Consider the following 12,536-nt stretch of genomic DNA (forward strand, 5'->3'; position numbering starts at 1 on the left):
AGATGAAGCTAGCCCTTTTCTTTCAATTTGCCTCGAGTCTTTGGAGTTCTTCCTCATCGGATGGTAGAAGCAAAGTCTGAGTATTTTTAAAGAGCAAGTAGATAGATTCTTTACAAGCATTGAGGAGGGGGAGGTTACATGGGGTAAAAGATGTTTCAATTCAATAAACTGAAATCTTATGAAATGGTTTCAGGAAAAAATAGCCTCCTGATTCATTTGTTCGTAGGTATAAGAAATATATAGCCACATGCTTCTGTGATATTTATGGTAACATTTATGGGAATACTTACGGTAACAGGGACATGTGCCTTTCCATTTAAATTGATTCAGTCTCACCCAGTGTGAGGTTTTGACACTTTGCATCCTCTCACTGCTAGTTTTTGGCAGTTCTCTTACTTGTTCTGCCCAGGTTTCTGACAGCTCTGCTCTTCATCAACAAACATCCTTGCAGCTCGTAAATTAAGCTTCAACTGATCAGGTTCATGGTGGAATATGAAGAGACTATCCTGTCTCTCAAGCCTCGTCTTTGTTCAGTAACATTGTGACTGGGAGTCTGAACTCCAGCTCCATGACCCCACCCTTGTCAACTTAACTACAAAAATCCAAAAATATGTCAATGTTTTGAAAATAATGGGAACATGTCTTTGAAAAAAATAACTTTAATATCGATGAGCCAAGAGCAGAGCTATGGATCCATGTCAGGGAACTAAGGCAGAGAGATGAGTGAGCAGCCTTATTTTGTTCTTTAAAGTTCTCTACAGTGTAAAAGGAATCAGCATCAGAATTTATTAAAGTAATCTGATGGCAAAGGGGAAGAAAGTTTTTTTGGTTCTCAGCCTGTTGAGCAGTGAGCACCTCACTTCCTCACCCTTGTGCAGGTGAGTGATCTAATGTCCAGGAGTTTGACAGGAAACCCATGATCTCATGACCCTTTACCCAAGGATAACTCCAAGTATATTCCATGCCCAAGAGGAAATTTTAAAGCACCGTGGTTTGATAATAGTTAGAATGAATAATTAACTGATGGTTTTAATATTTTACAGAGCTAGTTTTGACATTCTGATAAGATTTTAGTTAAAGTGAGGATTGGAACATCATAGTTAGGGTTACAGTGGAGACGATTCTCTCCAGAGTATCCTGAAGGAGCTGGTAGCCAGGATGCCTCACACTATATCTTGTGCAGGACACTCTTCATGTCTGATATACTCACCGGCAGAATTTTTGCTCGTGGAACAGCATTAACAATCAACCTTCAAGTTATCTTGCATTGTGTCTCACTTCACCACCGCAATTACCTCCATCTCTTTCTGCTTCCTTCCTCTGCTCCTCTCTTCCACCCATCCATCCTCATTTTCACTTCTTCTCTGGCTTGTTTGTAGAGTTCTAGAGCACACATTGATTGCCATTGGCTCTTCTTTCAGCAGTGGTTCTGTTTCAGAATTATCGGACAGTCCTTCTAACCCTTCCATGGAACCGCATCTGCCTTCATTAATAACCTGGTTTGCCCTCAAACCCAGCCTGATCTCTAGCTCTCTTCATTGTTTCTTTTTTTTAACTGGCCTTCCAGGCTGCCCCAGTTTCAAGTGTTCCAATTTGCAATTCCACATCCCAACCTCTCATCTCCCTCTCAGGGGAATAGGCTACTCATCTTCTCCACAGTGTTATACAATTGAAGAAGAACATTGGCTATTTATTTTACTGCCATTTCTACAGATCTCCCACAACAGCTATAAACCCATTGAATTTTCCAACTTTAGGTAACCTCCATCCTGTTTGATTCCACAGTTTCCACCTCTCAGATACCTGCATCTGTCTTCAATTTTCTTCCTGTCCAGTGCCAAAATAAGGTATTACAGGATCTGTAGCATTTATTATAAAGGGGCCCTAAGTTGCACTGGATGGCACATGCACGGTGCGTGGGGGAAGTTACCCATAATCCCCCATGCAGCTGGAACCGCTGTGATATCTCATAGCCACTGCAGGCAATACACCCGTAGTCTATGTTAATAACCCAGATTAAAGGTGATAATTCGCTAAAATCGCTAACCTTAAGATAAAAATGAAAATGTTTCTCATAATTCATAGTACATAAATGCGGGGGCCTTAAAAATCTGTGGCCCAAAGTATATGCTTCTTTTGCTGCTACATTAATCTGGCACTGTTCCTGTCCACCCCGTCCACCTTGTGGTCTCCTCTCCACCTGTCTCTTCACCTCTCCCAGCTTCTCTCCAGTACCTTTTGTCCCTTTTCAACCCATTAAACCCTCCCTTTTATTGCTTTTTAGGCACCTTTATCATCTAATACAGAATCCCAAATCATTGAAAGACCATTTCTCTCCGTGGATGCTGCCTGACCTGTTGTGTCCTTTTAAATTTTATTTTTTTCTCTCAGGATTCCACCACCTGTACTTCTTGTGTTTCTCTTATCACTCAATATATTTAGTTTTAATTTTAATTTAGACATTCAGCATGGAAGCAGGCCCTTTCGGCCTGTGAGCCCATGCCGCCCAATGATACCAATTGAGAACGTTCTGAACAGTGGGAGGAAACTAGAGCACCTAGAAGGGAGAATGTACAAATTTCTTATAGACAGTGCCAGATTCGAATGCCAGTCGCTGATGCTGTAACAGCTAGCCGCTACTCTAACCATGCAGCCTTTAGACTGTGTTTTCTTCTTAAACTCTCGATAGCTTGCCCTATTACCTAATTCTGGAACTCAGCCATAAGTCCTATGTAATGCCTTGAAACATTTACTAACTTTGAAGTGCTTTATGAGTAAATCTATGTTGCTGAAGTAGATTTTACAGTACCCTTCTAATAATCCAGTACATTTGTGGATTTGTCCACCAAAGTCAGACAGATTTTCAAGTTTATTGGATGTTAATTCCATTTATGTATATCACAACATTCTTCAATGTCACATGTCTTAGATGTTGCACAGCATAATAATAAATTTTCCAGTTAACCATTGAAGTTGAAAGGGAAAGCGGCAACCCCGGGCCTTGAAGAGTGAAAAGGAGATTGGCAAACATTACCTGGTAGGAGTGAAATACCAAAGCCTGCAGACACTGCGATTGTCGTAAAAATACAGAAATTCTGGAGGAACTCAGCAGGCCACGCAGCATCTGTAGGAGATCTGCTTTTTCCACATACCTCGAGAGCGCTGAAGGGTTTCTGACCGTGCCGGGGTTCAGATCTGGAGCTTGGGTTGCCAGTGGTTTAGACTGGACTCTGTGTGGCTGTGGGGACTGCAGAAGCACTGGAGGCAAATCTACAGACGCTCAGTGACTCTGGAGGGGCTCTCTTTGCCTCTCTCTCTCTCTCTCTGACTGTATGTCTGACTGTGTCTGTAAGAGGCAATTCCTGCCGGTGGCTAATCTGTCTGCCTTGCAGCAGGCAAAGAGAAACTTCATGTAATGTTTCACTGCTTTATTACTATGATAATAAATTGAATCTTGAATCTTGAAGGGCCCATAACGTCAGTTATATATCTTTACCCAGAGAAACACAATAGGCTGCAGACGCTTTGATTACAGTAAAAACACTGAACTGCTGGAGAAACTCAGCTGGTCTATTCAGTATCTATAGAAGACAAAAGGCCTTTCAAGTGTGGAGGGAAAAATATAAACATACCTTTCATGGAGCAGCCCTAAAAGACTGGTCTTGCATCACATTCATGTTGAGTGGCGCCTCATAGTGCCCTTCGGAGCCGATGGAGGCGGGGGTGACTGATGCCACAGCACCGCCCGCTGAAGGATAAAGGATTAAACATATTACATCACAGAAGGCCATTTCTCCATCAGGTCTCTGTCTGTTCCCAGCAGAGATAAACCATCAGTCCTAATATATTGAAGTTTGAGGTAAAAGCATCTTCTTTCTCACATACTCTTTCATTCCCTTGACAATTGCTTGAACCAGTGGACAGCTTAGAGTAACCCATTAACCTGCCAAGAGATCTTTGGGATGTGGGTTAGGAAGCTGGAAGCAGAAAAAAAAGGCCACAGAGACATGGGGAAAGTCTCCAAACTCCACACAGACACCATGCAAGCTTAGGATCCAACACAGTTCCCTAGAGCATTTTTAAAATGCTGTCACCGTGACATCATCAGCCCACCCCTAGCCAGCCGCTGGCAGTGGCATGACATTCACGCTAGGCAGCGGAGTGCAGCATTCCGCTGTTGACCTCTCCCCCGAGAAGGTTGCAGTCAACGTTTTGGAACTGGCCACGGCACACTCATGGAGGTAAGTCTCCCGACATAAGGGTGGAGAATCTCCACCTTAACACTGGGGCTTTTGCACTACATGAAAGGGCCTAAAGATATATTGCTGACATTTGTGCCTGAGCCCTTCTTCAAAGGAAAAATCAGAAAAGACATAAGCAGGATATATCAGAAAGTCTCAGAATTCAAACAATGGGGGAGGAATCCAGACCAACAAATGTGCTAATTGGATATGATAAGGTACTAGGTCAGGGGGCAGCTCTGGCACCTCAAGGGGTGGCTCCAGCACCTCCTTGTCACCATTTTTGGTGAGCTCCAGCCCCTAAAAAATTAGCATGGCACCCCTGGACCAAGTAGAATTTATCATGTCTGTGTGAAAAGGAATGGAGAGACAATGGAGAATGCAATGAGGGGGTTGGGGGGGTTAACAAAAGCCAGAGAAGTCAATATTAATGCCATCTGGTTGGAGGGTGCCCAGTCGAAAGATGAGGTGTTGTCCTCCAATTTACGGGTGGTCTCAGTCTGGACCATGGACAAACATGTCGGCAAGTGAATGGGATGGGGTATTGAAAGGGGTGGCTACTGGGAGATCCACGCTATTGCGGTGGACCTCCTGTGGATGCTGCAAGGACCTCCAGCATTTACGCCAGATGCCAAGCCAAGGGGATTTCTAAATAGTTGTAAAGTGGGTTATCAGAGCTTTACTTTAGCCACCAAGCCATGCCTAATAATGACCCTTAAGATTTTTCATAAGGGTTTCAATTTTTGTAAATGAAGCCCCTCTAGGTTCCTGCAGGCTTCATGGTAATGCCAGCAGCTCCGTGCTCCGTGATAAGATGCCTGTGGTCCTGCAACTGAAACTTGCACTACTGAAGCAGCACGGTTAGAGTAACAGTTTAGTGCAACACTCTCACAGTCCCAGCAACCGGGGTTGGAATCCTTCACTGTCTATAAGGAGTTTGTACATTTCCCTGTGTCCACATGGGTTTCCTCCGGGTGCTCTCACGTTCCAAAGATGTCTGGGGTTAGCAGATTAATTGAGTGTATTTGGGCTGCAAGGGCTACAAGGGCCTGTAACCATGCTGTACTTCTAAGTAAAAATTTAAATAACATAAGTGAATGGGAGAAAGATGTATCCAGAAGATGGAAGGCAATTTCCCTTCGAAAGATAGAGCTATATCATTCAGGATGAAATCAAGAAGCATTTCTTGGTGGGAACTCTTCCCCAAAAAGCTCATGGGGCCTGGTGTCAGAGGACTGATGATTTTTAAGTGTGATAAACTTTGCGGTAGGGAGAGAAGCAAGATAAAGGGATGGAATTGAATCAAAAATTATAATTGCAATTGATCATGGCAATACGTTCAGAAATTTAATACAAACCTGGAGCTCCTCTCACCACGGGAAGCTCCTGGGAGTGTTTGCAAGGTAACACTATTGGTCTGTGAGGTCAAAGTTTACCAAATGGTTCATAGTCTGAGTTGCATTGTCTGATTTGTTGACTATCTCATCTCAAGTGTCTCACTAACGGAAGAGTTGTGAGCATTGGCCTGTGGATGTTCTTGTGCAATTGATAAATTGCCAGTATCTTTGAGTATGATATCAGATAATTGACTAAATGGCATCTTCCTTTCACGTGTTTCCATTAGACACCAGAGAGAATAGTTTCTCATTTTAGGAACAGAAAGCCAGTGGATAGGAATATACTTCTCTGGTCTACCACAAGACGAAGAACCATTTGTGTGGGGGTAGGAGGAAGGAATAAAATAAATAAAATTTTCACTGCAAAAAGAAGCAATTTGTACAGTTTGTGAGGAGAGTATTTGGTTTCCTGTTTGCAATGCTCCATTGAATCCCTTGGAGATTGTCTCATCATGGGTTTCTCGGTTTCTGTCTCAAAGGTTCCTTCACCAGTGAGTAATCAGATTACTCCTTGACATATCATTACTTTCCTTCAGAGAGGGTCACCACAAAATTGTGCAACTGTCAATCTGTCTAGCCTGAGGACAGGTTACCTAGGAAACATCCTTTGGTTATTTATTTAATTCCAGAAAGATATGACCACATTTCCTCTTTATTAGTGATATTTAAAGTATATCCCCCCCACCCATCCTCCAATTTTCTCTGTCAATCTACCCCTCTTTATTGTTCTTTGTGAATATCTGTCTCTCCACTTCTCAGAATGCTTTCTGCATGTTGTATCTTCTATCTTTTCAGTTCTATATGTATTTATATGCCTTTGTGTCAGTCTCTCCTTGTATACCATGTATCAGTGTGTGTGTGTTTTTATCTCTGAATAAATCTGTCTGTGTGTCTCTAACTGCAGTGTCTCCCTCTTTCTATGTATATGTGTGTGTGCATCTGCTTTTGTGCCTGTTTGTTTATCAGTGCATGTGTGTGTGTGTGTTCATTTTTGCCTCTCCGCCTCTGTTTGTACATCCACCTCTGCTTGGTTTCTTTCTTTCTCTCTGTCTGAAAGAACCAATTTATTTTTTTTGGGACAGGGTTTGGAAGGGGGTGGTAGATAGCTGGAGTGCTTTTGGAGTGGGAGGAGATCATCAGTGAGGTCAGTGGCAATGAAACTGGATCCTTGGAAAGCTCATACCAAAGAGAGGAATGTTCATTGCTCTGTGCCGCGAAGTAGGAAGGCCAACCCCTCGAATAGAACAGGCTGCAGCCATCATCTAGTTTTAGCCTTTTTACCCACTCCCCCTCCCTCTTTAACCTCCCTCCCCTCCACATCCCATCCCCCCTTCAGCCCTTAACCAGCACACCATCTCATCCTTTCACAAAAGCAGTGTCACTGAAATTACTACTCCCGTCTGGAGCAACTTGGTGTGGCTCTGAGGACTTATCATTCCGGAGAAACGCAGGGATTGATTTGAATCTGGCAACACTGCTCTTTTTGGACTGAGGGCAGTGGAGGGTTTAACTCGAGTCGGGCAGCCTGTGCGGTCAGCTCACAATTGGAACCAGGAAAAGGTGAGGGAGAAGTAGTCTCTCTGACTCATTCGCTTTGTTCTTTTGTGTTTTCTTTTTCTCTTTGTGTGTGTTTCACTGTTTCTCTTTGTACACCACACTTTGCCTTAAATGTTAGACTTGCCTTAATTTATGTGTGAATTCTCTGCCCTGTCTTTGTGCATGTCTGTGTTTTTTGTGTATATGCCTGTGAAATTGTAGATATGTCTGAGGCTGTGTGTGTGTGTGTGTGTGTGTGTGTGTATGTGTGTGTGTGTCTGACTGTGCATATGTGGTTATGTTTGAGTGTGTGTGTGTGTGTGTGTGTGTGTGTGTGTGTGTGTGTGTGTGTGTCCAGCTACACAGTTTGCCTTTCTTTGATTTGCTCTCTCACCGAGCCTCATATTACCCAAGTTCCATTGATCCATCCTGTAAATTTCTTGCCTTTTTAAACTTTTTATCTCCATTTCTCTGATCCTCCATCATTCTCTCTTTATCTCTCTTCATTCTCTATGCATCAAACTTTGATTTTGATATCGGAGCAGTAAATCCCATGTTGTGAAACAGAGCTATTTCCCATTTAGCTGAAGCAGACTGGCAAGACTGAGAGTGGTCTGAAGCTTTGATGTTAGAAATGTGATCCTCATAACCTCTGCCTAGAGTTTCCTCATTCTGAAAATCAAACAAAACCCCATCTCAACATTCAACCAAATCGTAACAGAGCCAAAGGACAAAAGAAACATGCAAAAAAGAGGGCCTGAAGACATGAACATTTTTCAAACATATTCATTTTCAGTTATTTAAAAGTATAGCTATAATGAAAATGAACTGGAGCTGTGGGCATGTTAAGTTACATATGTGCTTCATGCATAATGTCCTGATCGAGTCTACATCTGACCCCATTGCTGGGATTGTCAGTAGAGGGTTACTCCCTCCCTTCATGAATTCTTACAGTGTATGTGTGAGGTAAGGAAAATTTAGATTGTTGTGGAGTAGGTTTATATACAGCAGGTTGGCACAATATCGTGGGCTGAAGGGTCTACCCTGTGCCGCTGTTCTATGTTTTATATCACAGTGTAATCCCGTTTGGATGCTCATGGTGTGGCCACATTGTTGGTACTTATGGAGAGGAGCCCTCTATTGTTGCAATTCTTAATGTACAATTGTTTTTACAAAGAAATTATAATTGTGTAAGTATGTCCCGTTTCCCTCCCACCTTAGCAATGGGATTCTTATAATGTGCCTCCTTTAGAAGGTGGGTGAGATCCTTTGGGCTTGATCCTCGGTGGATTAGGTGGTGCCCCTTCTGCTGCTGGGTTCCTCATGTTAAGAACTGTTGGGAGGGTCAGACCCTTAGGATGTGACTCTCTCCCTTCATGGATTCTTACAGTTCATGTCCTCCTTCTTTTGAATTTATCATTGTAATTAGTTGAATCCCGAGATCAAGATCCTCTCTACAACTGATCTTCGTCCTTTGGTTTTCTCTATTGATTTGATCCTCTTAGAAAGGTTCTCCTGATAAATGCAGCTCAAATGTGGTTCCCTTTACTAAACTGATTGGAATCTATCTGTAGTCATGCAGTTTTGCCACTTCACACTAAAACCAGGTGCACAGTGAATGTAACTGATTGATATTCATCAATGGCTCGAGCCAGAGGTGATGGGTGTAAGGGAGGAGTCACAGCACCTTTGTTAAAATATGGCAACCATATCTGACGTACATGGGAGCATAACTGTAGCCATACCCCAACAAAAATACCAACAGGTGGATTAACAAAAGAAATTATGTAAGGGGGTGGCTCCACGGCCTCCCTGGATATTCATCAGAAGCGCCGACGCCACACCCAGTCTTCTCTTTTATTCTCTCTTTTTTCTCTCTCTTTCTCTTTATCTTACTTTTATTTAAAGGGGGTTGGGAGAGGGAAAGTGGAAACATCACATGTATGTCGATTGTTGGAGGATATCTGTACATCTTGAAATAGTCTGTGATGTTGTTTCTTGGTTTATTGATGGAAAACAAATATAAAATATTCAAAAAAAGGACAGACACAGGTTTGCAGTCAGCAAGGGGCAACTGAAGCCATAATGAGATAAGGGGGAAGGTTAAAGCCCTCCCTTTGAGGCCATATCAGTGGTGGGTAAAGACGTAAGAGATTGCAGATGCTGGAATCTGGAGCAAAAGTTACAATCTGCCAGAGGAACTCAGCAGGTCGAGTGGCAACAATGGGAGAGAAAGATTGATTGAAGTTTCAGGTTGGAACCCTTCATCACCCATGAAAGGTTCTGACCCAAGACATGGAAAACTCTTTGATGTTGTTCATCCTTCTGAGATGCCGAACTTGTTACAAGCCCGGTCTGGGAGATTTTCGGAGCAAGCCCCTTAATGAATTGGGTCGGAGTAGGGATCAGCAGACCTGGGCTCTCATCCTCAGCTCTCGTCTTCAACACACCAACTCTATCATTAAAGGGCCTTCAGGGCCCTTCTTTGTTCCTTGGCAACACTGAACACAGAGACCGCAGGGAGAACTGACAATGCTATGCGTCTGTTGTAATTATATTGTGCGCCTGACCATTTTGTTTGAGACACAGTGCTGATTGCTGGAGCTGTAATTGATGCAAAGATGATTATACTTTCTCCAGTCTCCATTGTCAACTGTGTTAAAAGCTGTGGGGGTTTTTGTTCAAAACTTTGCTTCCCTTCTGCACACTGCTTGTCTGGGCTCCAGTTCCAAGTGAGCTCTCACTTAGACGTTAGTCTTTGAGGCACTTCTGCTCTATCCAGTCGGTATGAAAATTCTCAGAATACAATTTCAAGGAAGAGCCACGTGACAGATGGTGGAGTCTGGAGCAGCACTTGAACTATCAGTGGGGAAAAAAGGAATTGTCAACATTTCAGGCCTCATGAAAGGTTCTGACCCATAACATTAACCATTATATTTCTCCCACTAATGCTGCTGGGCCTGCTGAGTTCCTCCGGCAGATTGTGTGTTGTTCATGGAAGAGCAGGAAGGTTTCCTGGCGTACGACTCAGGTCAGAGTACAGCACTCACACTGCGCGTCAGGAAGGCAGGTTTCTTGATGAAGTATCGCGTGAGATGGCTCAAGGAGAATCCAAAGAGGTCCAGCAAATATGTTAAGGGCAAAAGCGAATGGGTCCCTTCAGTTCAACAAGGTATTCTCTGCGTTGAATTGTGAATTGTTTATTTATTAGAATCCAGTGAGAAGCCTTGTTCTGCGTGCCACACAGGCAGCTCACAAAAGCTGGCACCATTTTGGATCCACAAAAGTTTGTGGAACATGGTAACAAGATTAACCATGACAATGGGTGTGTTAAAATAAGAACCTGACAGGCGAATCAAACTTAAAATTTAAATTAAAAATGACAGCTGCTTCCTGATGGGAATCCAGCACAAATGTTGCTTCAGTCATGGTTCTGTAACCGTCCTCCCTCTCATCCCCCCCTCCCCCTGTAGTCGGGCTCTCCCTGGTAGCACTGGTCTCTGGTCCTTTCCCTCTCCACATCTGCTGCTTCTCTGGCCTCCATCCATCACCTCACTGTTCTCTCAGTGTGGACCCCCAGATAGACCCATTCTGCCCCAACAGACCCACTCCTCCGATAAACCCACCCTCCATTAACCCGATCCCTCCGATAGACCAAAGTCCTTGACAGACCCATCGACCCTGACAGACCCATCCCGCAACTGACCCAACTCTCCAACAGACCCATCCCCCTGCAGACCTTTACCCCCAATAGACAGCCCCCATCTCCCCTCCCCCTCCCCAATAGACCCACCCTCACACACATTAGACTTGGTGTTCCCAGATTAACCCAACCCCCTTCCCCACAGCACGGTGTGATCCCACAGTTAGGCTCAGCCCCCTATTACCCTGCACACTCTCGCATTCTTTTGGCAGGAGTCAGGAATGTCAAGCAGTGCCTTCAGGCCCGATTCCCATGCCAATCCTTGCCCCTGCTACCAGCCGCACAGCTGACCGTGCCATGCTCCAGACATTGAACTGTGCTGCCACACAGTGGGAGAGATGGAGACAGTGCCATGCCTCCACAGACCGTCACCACCACCCACCATCACCTCTCCAAACTCCTGTGGAGCCACAGGGGAAGCAGGGGAACTCAGGAAAGTAAGCATTAGCATCTTGAAGGGAGCCCACATTAGACAAAATGAGGTGTGGGAGACCTTGAAACACATAAAAGTAGATAAATCCGCAGGCCTAATCCCAGGACAGTGGAGGAAGCTCTGGAAGAAATTGTAGGAGCCCTGGCAGATATATTTGGATCATATTTAGCCACTGGTGTAATGCCAGAAGACTGGAAAAGGCATCCAGACTGCCACATAGGGAGGAAATATCCTATGGGATGTGGGCCAAATGCAGGCAAATGGGACCAGTTTAGATGTGCAGCTTGTCAGGAGGTACAAGTTCAGCTGAAGGGCCATTTTCCAAGCTGCCCAGTGCAATGACCCTGAGTATAATGTCTTTTGTGAGAGCTTACATTGCACAGGTTGGCTAGGGCACGTCCTGTATTACGATGACTATAATTCAAGGAGTACTCCATTTCCAGTGGTACACTTTAAGCCTACTTGAGGTCATGTAGATTGTAAAAGTGGGAGTTTATTTCCCTTTTCTGACTTGATGACAATCTTCAGAGAACAATTTACCTTTCGAGGGACTGTCCCACCCTAGACCTCACCGGTATCTGTTCAAGCTGGTCCAGGATAGTCCCACAGCACTAGTTGCATTGACCTGCTCCGATCTCAGCACACCTGCTTCAATTCACACTGATCATCTGCCAGTGAAAATGTTCCTGGCTTGGTCACGCAGCTGGATTTTCTGAATGCAGACTCACACATTTGCCTCCCCAACCCTCCACCCCCACCACTCCCCCCCCCCCACCCTACACCCAATTATGGCTGGCTAATGGCATTAACGTTTAATTGGAGCTGGAACCCAGGCAGTGACTTACAGGGTAAATATCTTAATTGCCACTTATTACGTATCTGTCAAAGGCTTTTCAATTTCTATTTTCAATAAAAAAACAACTGAGCAAGAGGTCAATTGGTGAAGTAGCTTTCTTTCTCTGCAATTTGGATCTGATTAAGTCTTCCATTTTCCAAGGTGCTGAAGGGATATGAATTCTGCCCCCACTGCAGTCAAATTGCTTCAACTAATCTCCATAACCTTGCTATTTGATTGATTCTGAGCTGGGAGCACCTGGGCTTTGCAAGGCATCCTGGCCTGTTCACAAAGACAACCCCCACTGAATTTGCCCCTGAAGGATCGAGAGGCTCTGTACATCTTATTGTAACCATTCCTTTCAAAAGAATAGATGACAGACGGGGCTGTG

At 44.2% G+C, this 12,536-nt stretch overlaps 1 protein-coding gene across 17 annotated transcripts in view; it reads left to right on the forward strand.

Moving 5' to 3' along the window:
• Window positions 1–12,536, forward strand: part of phldb1b (pleckstrin homology-like domain, family B, member 1b) — a 293,495-nt gene that overhangs the window by 116,998 nt on the left and 163,961 nt on the right. The window contains exon 1 of one of the 17 annotated variants that reach the window (XM_069894739.1): window positions 6,944–7,198. The exons of the other annotated variants lie outside the window; for them this stretch is intronic. The gene's annotated coding sequence lies outside the window, so the exon portion shown is untranslated. Of the gene's footprint in view, window positions 1–6,943; window positions 7,199–12,536 lie in introns of those variants that run through there. 17 annotated transcript variants of the gene reach the window in all.

Source organism: Narcine bancroftii, chromosome 8 (genome assembly GCF_036971445.1).
Source record: "Narcine bancroftii isolate sNarBan1 chromosome 8, sNarBan1.hap1, whole genome shotgun sequence".
NCBI lineage: Eukaryota > Metazoa > Chordata > Chondrichthyes > Torpediniformes > Narcinidae > Narcine > Narcine bancroftii.